The sequence below is a fragment of the Ceratotherium simum genome, chromosome 20 (assembly GCF_057802395.1).
Source record: "Ceratotherium simum simum isolate JZ-2026a chromosome 20, ASM5780239v1, whole genome shotgun sequence".
Lineage (NCBI taxonomy): Eukaryota > Metazoa > Chordata > Mammalia > Perissodactyla > Rhinocerotidae > Ceratotherium > Ceratotherium simum.
Window position 1 is genome coordinate 28,282,154 of NC_141919.1, and position 14,517 is coordinate 28,296,670.

At 43.6% G+C, this 14,517-nt stretch overlaps 1 long non-coding RNA gene across 1 annotated transcript; it reads right to left on the minus strand.

Moving 5' to 3' along the window:
- Nucleotides 1–953: 953 nt before the first annotated feature.
- Nucleotides 954–14,317, minus strand: LOC147914390 (uncharacterized). The gene is made up of 3 exons (XR_015555312.1): nt 14,248–14,317; nt 1,519–1,965; nt 954–1,124 (listed from the first exon to the last, which is right to left on the minus strand). It is a non-coding gene; the product is annotated as an uncharacterized LOC147914390 (long non-coding RNA).
- Between the last annotated feature and the right edge of the window lie 200 nt (nt 14,318–14,517).

Here is a 14,517-nt window from a genome sequence, read left to right on the forward strand (position 1 = left end):
CTGCCAGGACAAGGCTCTCGTTTTTGCTTTTCTTCTTCAGAAAGGTTGTGATTACTCTTGGGCCTTGTTCTTCCATATACACATTACAATCAGCTTATCAAGCTCCATGAGAAACCTTGCTGGGCTTTTGACTGTATTAAATCTGTAGACCAATTAGGTGAGAATCAACATGTTGGTAATATTAAGTCTTCATATTCATAAATGTGGTATAGATCTCTCTGTTGATTTAGGTTTTCTTTAGTATCTTTTAATAATGATTTATAATTTTCCCCGAAGAGTTCTTAGATATGTTTTGTTAGATTTATTCTTAGATTCTTGATATTTTTTGGTATGACTGTAAATGTTGTCTTTATTATTTGTCTGTTGCTGTGTGCTACGCCAAAACTTAGTGACTTAAACAGCAATAAACATTTGTTGTCTCCACAGTTATATGGGTCAGGAATTTGAGAGTATCTTAGTGCTGACTGGAATTTCTCATGAAGTTGCAGTCAAGCTGTCAGCCAGGGCTGCCGTCATCTGAAGGTTCGACTGGAACTAGAGGATCACTTCCAAGGTGGCCACTCACATGACTAGCAAGTTGGTTCTGGTTGGTGGTGGGAGGCCTCAGTTTCTCCCCCATGGGGGCTTCTCCACAGGCTACTTGAGGGTTCTCACAACATGGCAGCTGGCTTTCTTCAGAGTGAGTGATTCGAGACAAAGAGAAACCCAGGAAGAAGTTATCCTTTTTATAACTAATCTCAAAAGTCATATATAGCATCGCTTTCTATTTGTTAAAAGTGAGACACTAGTCTGGCTCATTTTCAAAGGGAGGGGAATTAGGAGCCACATTCTCCGGAAATAAAAAGCACAATCCCTATGGTCTAAGATTTGTTTTGTTTTTGTTTTTTTTTGCAAAGAGATCTCTAAGCTTATACATAAATGGACATTTGCATTTCCCACTTTTACGATATGCTTCCACCAGATATTTGGGTAGGTCCTATTAGAAGAAGAAGATATTGTTTCTTTAATACTGCTCTTACCATGGCCTCGATGGTCTCTGGGTTCCAGCCATACTGAACTGATTCCAGCCTCCTCTAGATTCTCCAGCCTTGCTGTCATTCTTTTGCACATGCTGTTCTCTCTGCCTGGAACACATTTCGCCTGGCTTACTTCCACTGCAGCCTTCCCTCACCGGAGTCTGGGTAGGATCTGCCTTTACATGCTCCCATCACACCCTATACTTCGACCTTCATAACGCTAATCACGCTATAATGCAATGCTTCTCAAAGTCTGGTCCTTGGGCAACATCAGCATGACCTGCACAGTTGTTAGAAATGCAGATTCTCAGGCCCCAGTCACACCCCTGAATCAGAAACTCTGGGTGGGGCCCTGAAATCTGTGATTTAATAAGCTCTGCAGATAATCCTGATGTGTACTCTGTTTGAGAACACTGCTCGCTCTAATGTCATGGCCTGTTTACTGTTGGGACTCCACACCAGATGTAAGCTCCATGGGGAGGGCTGCCTCTGTCCTACTCACCAATGTGTCTGCCAAGCCCATGGCAGGTGCTCTGTCAGTTCCACTGGGTGGGATCTGAAAAACAAAGGTAAGAAAGAGTGAGGGACCTGGCCAGAGAGAACTGCCATATGTCTGACTTCCGCCTTCCTGCTTCCACTTTCTTGCACCATCTCCAAAGTCAGTCACACTAGATGCTCCAGCCTTTTTATTTGTTTGCTTGCTTTTTTGCATTGCCTGGGGATTCATTCCAAATAAAATTGCCTCTCAAGAAGCCAGCAGTCCTGGGGCCCTGGGCAGGCACCATTAGCTTGAAGAAGCGCTCTGGGACAAGTCAGACAGCTGGGCTGGGGTGGGTGGCGGCTCTATGTTAGTGATGGGATTGGGCTGAGCTCCGACAAGTCTATGTCCCTTTCTGGGGGCTTCTGACAGCTTGTGGTGCGGCAGGTGCATTGTCTTCTCCACAGGAACCTGCAACACAGCACAGGAAGTGTAATGAGACAGGGCAGAAGCCAGATGACTGTGAGAGCACCAAGGGGACCTGCCAGGGACATGAGGGTAACAACCCAGTGACAATGGTTGCAGCAGCAAAAGGAATTTTAACCATGTTCACTCTGAGTTCTTCTTTCCCTTCTCCTCTCCCCATCCCTACTCATCCTTCACTGTTTCTCTTACTCTCCATGTCTTGATGTGGTACCCATTATATGTGGTCATTTCTAAGTAGGACAATGAACCCAAGTAGAAACTTATTTTTTTCTTTAATTAAAGCAAAACATTCACTGTACAGTTTGGATTATGATTTCTGAGCAACACGCTTCCCCTGTGTGTGTCTGGAGGGGCAGCTTTCCCCCTTTCATTTCCAGACGGGCATTTGTAATGACATTCCTGTTTGTTTCCCATGTGAGTGTGTGGTTATCATGCGCATTCTCCTAAGCCGTCCCGTGGTAGCCTGCAGGGTGAGAGGGCTTCCCTCTGTGATTTCTCCTGAAGCAAGTGGAGATTACTGATGTCAATCACTGTAAACAGATAGTGGTGAGGGTGCTCTAGAGTGGCGGGGGTTACAGATGGAGCCTGCCACAGAAAGGCAGGCAGGGCCGCTTCCCCCCAGGGGACCCCAACTGAATGGGAGTAAGCTGAGGGGACCCCAACTGAACGAGAGTAAGCAAGATCCCTTAAGCCCAATTATCGAGTTCAAGAGTCGGCAAGCTATGGCTCCTGGGCCAAATCCAGCCCATTGCCTGTTTTTTAAGTAGAGCTTTATTAGAACACAGTTATGTCCATTCATTTACTTATCGTCTATGGCTGCTTTACCACTATGATGAGAGAGTTAGGTAGTTGTGACAGAGCCTGTCTGGCCCACAAAGGCTGAAATATTTACTAACTGGCCCTTTACAGACAAAGTTTGCAGACTCCTGCTCTGGTGGAATGTTTATTCCCCATTTATTATCCCCAGCCCTGGCCCTAGCACATGTTTAAAGGGTCCAGCCTGATTTCATCTATGCTAATGGGCTTAAAATAGTTACTTTAAAATTTTAACTTAGAAATAATTTCAAACTTACAGAAAAGTTGCAAGAACAAGAAAAATACAAAGAATATCATATATCCTTTACTTGATTCACTTATTAACATTTTATGCCATTTACTTTATTATTTGCACTCACTTCCTCTTTCTATATATTGATATATTCATATTTTATTTTGTATGTATTATATATAATGTTTTTAATCATTTGGGGCTAAGTTCATTCATCAAACCTCTGTACATCTCAATACTTCATGTACATGTACAGGCTTCCTAAGAATGGGGATATTCTCTTTTTTGTAACCAAGTACAGTTTTCAACTTGAGTAAGGTTAATATTGATACAATACTGTGATCTGCTCCACCAACCATATTTCGGTGGATGTCCTTTGTAGCATTTATTTTCCCTCCAGTGTAGCATTCAGGGTGAGGAATTGCATTTACTTGCTATGAACTTTAGGCTTTTGAGATTTGATTCTACTGAGGAACAAAGCACTTCTTTATAGCTCATCTCCCACAAAACTGTAAGGAAAAGGCAACATTTTCTCTGGTCCTTTAGAATTTATACCTGGGGAGCACTTAGAACAGTCTGAGAGAAATTTCTAGATGTAAGTCCATGGAACAGGGCTTCTTGAAAGGCAAGTTCTTACAGCTGCCTGCTCATTCTCTGAATATGGCAGCCACGCCACACATTTGGAGACCATGAGGGTAAGTCAATGACCTCCAGGGAGATGGATTTCTAGCCGAACCTCTCTACCCTCTGGCTGCAAGGAGCCTGAGGAATCACTTTCCATAATGGACCCCAGTCCTAAAGAGGAAACGTATGTTAGACCCTTCCACCATCCTGAGAATTTGGAAATGTAGGCATGAATAAAGATCCTAGAACCAAATGTACAGATCTGGAAGCTGCAGATCTGGGGAGGATCAGAGCCTGGTAACTTGTTAAGGATCAACTTCATGACAAATTACAACTAGTTTTATAAATTAAAATGACCATTTGGGGGCCCAGCCCAGTGGTGTAGCAGTTAGGTGCGCGCGCTCCAATGCTGCGGCCTGAGGGTTTGCAGGTTTGGATCCCGGGCGTGCACTGACGCACCGCTTGTCAAGCCATGCTGTGGCGGTGTCCCATATAAAGTAGAGAAAGATGGGCATGGATGTTAGCCCAGGGCCAGTCTTCCTCGGCAAAAAGAGGAGGATTGGCATTGGATGTTAGCTCAGCGCTAGTCTTCCTCACACACGCACAAAAAACAAAAAAATGAACAAAAAAACCCTACTATTTAGGGGGCTGGCCTGGTGGTTAAGTTTGTGCACTCCGCTTTGGCAGCCCGGGGTTTGTAGGTTCGGATCCCAGGCGTGGACCTAAGCACCACTTATCAAGCCATGCTGTGGCGGCGACCCATAGAAAGTAGAGGAAGATGGGCATGGCTGTTAGCCCAGGGCCAATCTTCCTCAGCAAAAAGGGGAGGATTGGCAATGGATGTTAGCTCAGGGCTAATCTTCCTCACCAACAAAACAAAACAAAACCAAAAAAATCAGCATTTAAAGCATAATTAGTGATCCTTTTAAAATAAAAAGAGAAAGAAATTTTCATTAGCATAAATGGGTTAAATAAAAATTAATTTATACTAGATGCAATAAAGTTTGATTGGGTATATGTGTAACATACATCTATGTAATCTTGTACAAATAGGTGTATATATAACATACTGTTCATTTAACCATTTACTCATTTTTTCATCAATGGTTTATTGCGGGTCTATTGTGTGCTAAGTGTCGGGAATGGAGAAATGAATCACACATTGCTGGGCAAGCTGGAAAGGGCCATTTTGCTGTATTAAAGAATTTGGATTTATCTATCAGAAAGTATCATTCTCACTGGCCCTGGCCTGGGCCAAGAAAATGCAGGGTTGAAATTTTGAGCTTTTTGGGAGAGACAGTGCTCTTTTGGAGAACATGATCCCTGGCAACCGTCTGTGACTGAACTGAAAATACTGGTAAAGGGTTTAAGACTCTAACGATTCTTCCAGAACAACCAGCCTGACAATGAGTAATATGCAGTTTGATGTGAAAATTAGAAAACTGGCAGACGAACCTGCAAGAGGGAAATTGGATTTCCGGAGAGATGAATGGGAGGCCACGCAGCTGAATAGAGTTCATAAGATGCAAACGCATGCAGGGGAGTTGCAATCCTCCCCCGTTCCCAGGGTGCAAAATAAGTCCCTATTATTTATTTATTTATGGATGAAAAGTGAGAGTTCCATGGTCCTGGTGTTTATTATCAAAACGGATGGATTCAATATCGAGCAATGATGTGTTCAAAATGAAAGCCACATCATGAAATGTCACAGGCATTTATTAACACAGTTTCCTCCTTATTCGAATAAAACAGGCATTATCCCACCAGGTCCCATGTGACTCTTGCGTTTTTTCATCTTGCTTTGGTGGAGTCTCAGTTTCTGGGAGGCAGTGTGGTAGAAAGCAAATCTGGGAAAAGCAGAGATATCCAGGAGAATGTGATGAGGAACGGGAAACGCGTAGATGGTAGCTTTAATAAGGAGGACTCCATCCTCTGAGAGTAGAAATGTGGCCTGTTAAGTTACTGTTCTCTTTTTTTTTTCTCTTTAGCTCTCACATCATCTGTCCAATGCGCTCACCCATTCGTTTCCCATCCCATTTCGCCTCTCTCTCGTTTCTCTCTCTCACTGCATATTATTGACATCAAGAAACAGCTTCCGTTCTTGTGAACTGTGACTTCTAACTTGGACACAACAGTTAGTGGGGAAGGTGGCAACCTTCACCTCAGGATCCTTTGAACTGCTCTGTGCCCAGAGCAACTCCATGCTAAAAAGATAGCACAGTTTTGAATGTCCATGCTCCAATAGAAAGAAACTGACTTGGGAGAAAAAACAAACCTATTATTACTGCACTGAAACCTCTTTCTGCTCCGGGCAGAGAAGATAAATTACCACCCAAGTGATATAAGTTAGTTTGAATATTTCATTGGATTAAATGCTCACGATGTCTGGAAATCTCTCCTCTTTTAAGTTGCAATTAAAGAATGGTTATCAGTCCAATAGTAGACACTATCATTTGCATACATTTCATCTCAAGAAACTTCTGAAGTTACGCAATACTCAAGTGGCTAATTGTTCTTCACACTCCTGACATATCAAATTACAGCTCAGATTAGGGAGGACCCATTGGTGATTCAGATGACTGGCAGGAGCCCAGAAGGAGGGCATTTGAGAGGACTGCAGGAGGGTATGGCCAGCAGGGGCACCAGGGAGCCTTTTATAGTGGTCCCATGAGGAGGTGAACTTCGCAAGTTTATTTAAAGCAAGTTTTCTCCATGTTTTGTGTTTCCAAACAACTGGGCACTTCAATGCTGACAAAAATGCCAGTGTTTTTTCTCTTTAATTGCCCCTTTTCATCAAAGACTTAAATTCCTTGAAACATCAGCCTCTAAAGTTGCACTTAATTCCATTTTCCCCACAGAATTCCTATTGAGCAGCTCTCTGGTCTCAGAGGTTGTACTGTGGATGGAATTAATTTTCAATGTTTACTTAGAATATATAATGTCAGAAGATTGATTTTTGAAAGTCCTTCCTGATTTCTTCATAATTCCATGAGACCTTAAGGAAGAATAGATCCCATTTATGTACTCTGAGCTCCTGAGCCCAGCACAGAGTCAGGCATGGAGATGATGTGTCATTCTCGTTGAGTAAAACAGTGACTAGTCCATTTCCCATGGTGCCATTCTTCTTACACTTCCTAATATTATCTGCACAGCCATCAGTATACAGGCGCTGAGCTGCATCAGCACAGTGACATGAACGCTCTCCCAGTTAGGCACTTATAGCTTCAAATGAGAGATGTTCCAGATTACCATTTATAAAGTGGGCTTCCTGCAAGGGTACAAGGGTATGTGAGATAGCATTGTTACTGCACAAAATTGGGGTTCTCTTGCCTGATGTGCATAAAAAAAGCCAATTATTATGGCATCAGCTTGTGGGAAAAGAAAACAGCTTTATTGGTAGATTGATCTGCAAGGAAACAGGGGCATATGCTCTCATACCTGTCTCCTGGATCCAGGGCTTAGGGCAAAATTTATGAGATGAAGGGCAGGGCAATCTGAAGTGTGGAGATAGATGACTGGATGTAAGAAGTGAGGTAATTGATGATCTCCGCAAGCACAGTCAAGCTTCATGGCTCTTCATAGGATGCATGCTCACCAAATGGTGGCATTACTATGATCTGAGGGTGGAGTTTTTATCTCCTTGACATCAAAAAAGTTCCTTACTGAGCATTTGTGCAGACTCAGTTGATGGATTGGTGGTCTGAACCAGCCTGAACTGGACAAGGGGTGTCAGTTCCTGAAAAACCACTCTTAATTACTCTCTTGATAAGATGGGGTCAGTTGAACTGGTCCTGGAGGGCCCATGGTTATAGCATTAGAGGTCATCCTTGTCATGCAGTCACCTCTGTGGCATAGAAAGTGTCTCCAAACGTCCTGTGTGTAACTCCACACTTTTAAGCCTCCCTTAGATTGTCTCCATGTGACTGTATGTGGCCAATGGACTATGAGAGAAAGTGGCATGTGTCATTTCTCAGCATAGGCCATTGAGACCCATTGTCCCCAACTTCAACCTTTTCTGGCTTTTCCATGGTGACCTTGGAGACCATAGTTCTAGATGGTTCCATTCTAACATGATGGAGACTTCAACAGCCTGCATTCCCAGGTGAGTGTAGAGCAGTTTCCCCACCGATGACATTACAATTATGAGAGGAAAATTAATCTTCATTGTGTTAAGTCACTGAGATAGAGTTAATTTGTTACTGTAGCATAGCAAATTCTGACAAATACATCCCCAGCAGATTTCCCCTTCCATCTCATTGGCCAAACTGAAGTTATAAGGTCACCCATAGCTGCACGGAAGGCTGGGGAAAATGGGACAAGGATTGCTAATTTCACTTAAGTGAGTCATGGTCTACCCCCTGGGACTCTTTTGCCCCAGAAAAAAGTTGGGGTTCTGTTCCAAGGAAGAAGTAAGAAAGACTTTGGGGAGGTACTCTCAGTGCCTGCCGAATCACCAGACACTATTCAGGCTAAACAAGGAAGAAGCGAAAGCCAAAAAGGCAGAGGTGGATATTCAGGTATTTCTGTAATTCCACACCTCAGACTAAGTGTCCCAGAAATGTCTGATCCCAAGTGGCTCTTTCTTCTCCGAGCTGTCAAGATGCCTGGTTAAGTGACTGTTAAACAGCCTCTGCCTCCTACATCCTGCCTTCCACCGCCCAAAAGGCTGCCCTTGAGGTAGGGAGGGAAGTGATCCCCACTATCCCTTTGCTAAATCTCTCAGAGAGGTTATGAGGCTGAACAGATTTGTGTTTGAAAAGGGCTTTGAGGCTCTGGTCTGAAAGGTACCACGGAAGTGCAAATGCCTGCAAGTCATCGCTGGCTGAATGGAACAGGAGCTGAATTGCTTTAAACTGGAATTTCAGGGCCTGTGGCTGGTGTCTGGGAGTCACACAATGGTTTTCTGAAAGCACTTTCTGTTCTGTAGAGACTGCTATTTGTTCCTTCAGTTGCTTACCCAAGTTAACCCTCAGTGTTCTCCTCACCTGTCTTCTTCTGGAGAAAGGTCTCCTGCTGGAGGAGGCAAAACTGCAAATTGTTCAAAGTATGGCTCATGGAACTTTTATCACCTCTTTCCCTGGCCTTCTCTAGTATTCACCCCTTCTACCACTCAACAGTCCTCCCCACCTCAGGCCCTTCCAGTTGGGAGAAATTGAACCCCCATCAGCTAGGTCCAGGGCTTGGCCCCACGGTGGAGGTCAGGATGGGGTTCTGAGGATAATGATCTGACCTACCTCAACAAGCTACCCAGAGGGGTGTTAAAAGTGCATCTTCCCAGGCCCAACCCAGACCTACTGATGCAGGATCTTCAAGGGTGAGTTTCAGGGGTCTGCGTTTTTCTAAGCACATGAGTGTTTGCCAGAGAGCAAGCTCAATAAAAATTCCTTAAATGATGAATGAATTGGGAAACGCTCATAATGCAAGATCCTGTGCTAAGTGTCTTCCCTGTAAGTTCTCATTTTATCTTCCCCAAACCCTAGGAGGTAGCTATAATTCTCAGCATTCCTCCATTTTCTAGATGAGGAATCTTGGCCCAGGAGCTCAGCCAGGATTGGGACCCAGGTTCTTTACTAGCGTCTTAGCATGATTGAGTTGTCTGTTTCTTCTCCCTGAGGATTAACATTTTTAAAAGGATTTCAGAGCAAGAACCCAGTGGAATGGATCTCCAATGGTGATGTTTCTGGCAGCAGAACTGGTAGGAGGCTATTACCCAATGCCGAAGTGTCAGGAAGAGTTAAATCTTTTTTTGAAAATTCAATAGCCCCCTTTGGGTTTGCCCAAATGGCACCTGTTGTTGAAGTCAATAGAGCTTACAATTTAGTTTCATCTGCCTGCAAATAATCTCTCTCATTAGGGGGTGGAATGATTTTGGGATTCTCCCAGCCATGCAGTTTCACTTTGTACAGGGGCAATGCATAAGCACAGTCACTGTTTTCTGCAGAAAGAGAGGGAGAGTCACCCCCTGACCGCTTGTAATAAGGAAGCGAGTGTCTGAGTAAGGAGACACAGGGGAGCCAATGAGTGGGGGTGAGAAGGGGTCAGGCTGTACACAGGGTTCCTAAGAGATAGCTCTGTCTTTTCCCTCTGTGAGCTGCCAGCTGTCCACTTACAGGCTAATCATCCTGTTCCACAGAATTTGAATGCCTCCATTATCCAAATGACGAGGAAGTGGCTTTTTCATCTATTAGTGATGAACTCACAGCATGGGCATGAGGGACTCTGTCTGTTCTCAATTCTGAGCTAATAGGACCCTTTGGTTCAATAATAAAGGTGATGATGATAATAACACCAGTAATATCAGTGCTATAGTGGTTAACATTTGCTTGCTACTATACTAGGTGCATTGCATACATTTCTTGATTTAGTTCTCACAACAGCTCTGTGAGGTAGGAATCGCATGCCCATTTTATAGACGAGGAAACTGAGACTGGGCTAGAAGAGGTAACTGTCTACTGTCACTCAGCGGGTAAAAGACAGAGCCAGGACTGAAACCCAAGTTTGTCTGACTTCCAGTGTGTACCTTTTCCACCACTCACTTGTCACTCATCCTCCAACTGTGTTTCAGTAATGAAATAAAGACTGCATGTTCCAATTATTCTCTGTGGATCAGGACAATATCCATGACAACCGAAAAACACTGCACACTGTGTCCGGAGTGTTGAGGGTATTTAGACCCTCCCCTCCTCGCTCCCTAGGAAATTCCTTGGAGGAACTGGTCGGACAGGGTACTGTTGGAGATTTCATTTTCTTTTATGAGTTATCGGTGATAGAGTGTACGTGTGTGTTTGCATGTTCTGGCAATACTGGTGTCTGACGTGTGACCTGTTTTTTATTAAAGTTATAGCTTTTGCAGGGAGTTAGGGTTGTTACTGGTGCTTTGGGAGAGCAGGTGTCAAAGTTGGACTCACTCTGGCATGCGGAAGGTGATTTCAAGTTCTTTGCCCGGGAGATGTATATGCTAATAGGAAAAATGCTCTTTCTTCTCTTCAGGCCAAGTTCTGAAAGATTATACTAGCTCTGTGGATTGCATAAGGAAAATAAAAGAACAGACATGGCCTGGGAGGCAGACTTAAAAAGGAAGAGAGAATAATGTCGCTGAAGAAGGTTCACAAAAGGAAGGTAGTGTCTCTTCCTGCAGTGCTGTGGAGCACATGTGACATGGGGCAAACTAGTGAATGCCAGTACACTTTACTGAATGAATAAATTGTGGTGTTGAATTCAACAGGTTATTAGAGCCTAAAGCTATGGAAAAATTCAAGTCGTATACATAACTTCCTTTTCTCTAACTTTGTGTTGAATAAGAACCTTCTAATGATACAAGACAGGCCTGTCTCCAGGTCATACTGTACAGTGGATATTTGTCATAATTATGGTCACCCTATATCTTTTGGACTCCCATCTTACATTGTGGTGATTTTTCTCATTGAGATTTACACCTTTCAACAGTAGAGGCAAGAAAACTCGCATTCCAAGCCATACTTGAGGCTAAAGGCCAGACATGTGAATCAGGGTCCACCAGGGAAAGGGGCTACATAAAGACGAAGGTCACCTTCAGAATCCACTTTTCCAGAGAGAGTGACAGGAAGTGATTGGCCTTTCAGGAGTCATAGTAGCAGCAAAGCTCCTAACAGTAAAATCCTGTGGTCGGCTCAGGATATCACGCCCAGTGTCTTATACCCTGTGTCCACCAGGTGAGCTGTGATGCTGCATCCACAATGTCTGTGAGTGGTCCAGTAGTGGCATTTGGGTTTTCTTCTTGGCTGTAGAGTCTCTGGGCTTGATTCACAGGCTCTACGTTTCTGGAAATTCTGTGAGTTTCACAATATCTGTAATTAGTTTCCTTTTTGCTCAGCTAGCTAGAGTTGGTTCTGTTGTTTGCAACTGAAAATCCTGATGTACTTGGGTAGACATTTCTGTTTCTTACTGTGAATTAATAAATGGTGCTCTGGTTTTCCTGATTCTAGCCTACTCTGGGACACTGACTAGATCCAAGTTTCTGAGTCTGCAAGGCAGAAGTGTCAAGCCTTGGACCCTGGACAGTGGTAGATTTTCCAAGGTAAATGCCACTGGGGACATGTCTGCATGATCATCTGACTTTCTTCAGGTAGCACTCTCAGCATTGTTGTATTTTACATTTATTCTCCTTTTACAACCTGTATTAGTCATGGTTCTCTAGAGAAACAGAACCAACAGGATTTATATAGATATATACAAACAGATTTATTATGTGGGATCAGCTCACATGATTATGGAGGCTGAGAAGTCCCACAATCTGCTCTCTGCAAGCTGGGGTCTCAGGAAACCAGTGGTGTAGTTCCAGTCCAAACCAAAGGGCCTGAGAACCAGGGAAGCCAATGGTGTAAGTCCCAGTCTGAGTCCAAAGGCCAAAGAACTAGGGGGCCACTGGTAAAAGTACTGGTCTGAGTCGAAAGCCTAAGAACCGGGAGAACCAATGTCCAAGGACTGGAGAAGATGGATGTACCAGCTCAGCGAGAGCAAATTGACCCTTCCTCTGCTTTTTTTGTTCTATTCAGGCCCTCAACAGATTGGATGACACCCATCCACATTGGTGAGGGTGATCTTCTTTACTCAGTCTACCAATTCGAGTGCTGATCTCTTCTGGAAACACTCTCACAGACAGATCCAGAAATAACATTTTACCGGTTATCTGGGCATCCCTTAGCCCAGTCAAATTGACACATAAAATTAACCATCACATAACCTCATCATGTAGTTCCTAGAATTTAGAGGGCCACACTTTGGTAGGAATCATATTGGTCTCTGTTTCTATCTTCTCGGCTTTCACAGTGCTCTGATAGCTTCATCACCCTATTCAGGAACCTGTTGTCCAGACCTTGGACTCAGGCATACAAGGCTTTCCACATTATGGCTCCACTTTCCAGCTGTACTCCCTACACTCTAACATTACTACCAAATTTCACTGTTTGCTTTTCGCTTTGATTTTTTTTTTTTTAACTCTGGCCATTGATCATGCTACTCTCTCTGCTTGCAGAAATCTGTCCTACATCTCTATTTACTAGAATCTTATCTATCATTCAAGACTTCATTCAGATTCCATTTCTTCAATGAAACTCTTCTAATGACTGTGCAGAAATATTTGCTTCATCATCTGAAATCTTCTTTGCCATTGAGAGCATTTATTCCCCCATGCTTTGTAAAAGAATTAGTTTGTCTATTTAGACATCTTCCCAACTATATTGTGGATGTCTTGAGGACAGGACCCTGTGTTACCGTTCATTTTGTTTTTCTTCTTTTATCACTAAACATTGAGACTTGGATATGGCAGATGCCAACCCAGTCAATGAATAAATAAATTAATTAGTGAAGTGCTCACAGTAGATACACTACCTGTCAAAACAGAAAAAAAAAAAAATTCCTTTTGGAGATAACTGGAAATTTTGCTACAGCTCCAAGATTGGGGTGTTCTTGTGTTAAAAGGGCCACCTTTGGGGCCATAACTCTTTATCAGTGCAACTTATAAACCTAGAGACACATGCATTTATAGTGTTGGAGGAATGTCGTGTTCCAGACATGTTCAAGACACAGTCCAATGCTAAATTGTGGGTAAGAGAAAGGTTTGTCCTTCCTTTAACATGTACCTTCATAGGCAGACTCAGTAGTGGGTTGGGGTCTCTTCACAAGAGTTGGTAGAACAGAGGTCTTGAGAGTCCAAAGTCCTGGTTTCTCTAGTCTTGGTTCTGCTTCAAACTAGATGATTGACCTTAGGCAAGCCATTTATCATTTCGGGGCCATGGTTTTCTCGTCTGAAAATTGGGTCATGATAATGTCTCTGCCTCATTTGATTGCTGAGAGGCCAAATAAGGTATGAAGGTCTTGGAAATAAAGAATAGAGAGTAGTGAGAAGGAGAGAGAGGAAGAGAGTAATAAGAAGCAGGGAGTAAGTATGGCGGGATAGAGACTGGTATAATAGAACCAGAAACTGGCTTAGGGGGTGCTCCTCCATCTGAAAGACCCCAGGGAGTCTTTCTGAAAGTGTTTCACAGGGCTGTAGCAGAGACCAGTATTTACCAAAATTTCATTCTCCCCTCTTCTTCATTATCAGAACCTCTGTGTTCTTAGGGGGAGCCATCTTGGAAAGAGCACGTGTTTTTTCACGTGTTGCTCTCCTCTCAAGCCTGGGTCTGGGGCCTAGGAAAGCACTAGCATATTGTAGGATTTTGGCACAACTTGGAGAATTGGTGCTGTCGAAAGAGCAATTGTGAATTTCCTTGTGAAAAATCACAGTTTGAAACACAGCTTAAATAAATAACATGAGACTGGGGACTCTTTATGTAGGGTATGAAAAGATCTCTTTTAACCTGTTATCTGCTGGGGAAAGTCTTCCCTCCCTCCCTCCTTCCCTCCCTCCTTCCCTCCCTCCCTCCCTTTCTTTCTTCCTTCCTTCCTTCCTTCTTTTCTTCCTTCCTTCCTTCCCTCCTTCCTTAATATAGTCATGGGGTCAGCGTTGTTAAGTAGCAGAGAGCAATGCTAGGATTTTCTAAAAGTCTTATTGTAACAAGAATCTGAGTTTACCCAATGAACCCAGGCCAGCACATTTTTACCTACACTCTTACCTATGATCATCGCTGCTGCAGCCTCCACTTCATCATTGTGGTGACGGGTTTTTATCATGCTGCTTCCCAAATGAGGAAAGACCTTAAAACAGCCAGGGACAGTCTCATCCCTGTGGTCCTGCTTTGTACCAGCCAGGCCAGGAACAGGGCGGGACATTTCCTCCTCATTATCACCTCATTCAGTTTCCCTTGTCTGAGTAGGGTCAGGGAGGTGGGGCTCGAGCCCAGCACAGGAAGTGAAGTGCTAATGAGGAGAAAGTGCTCAAGCCT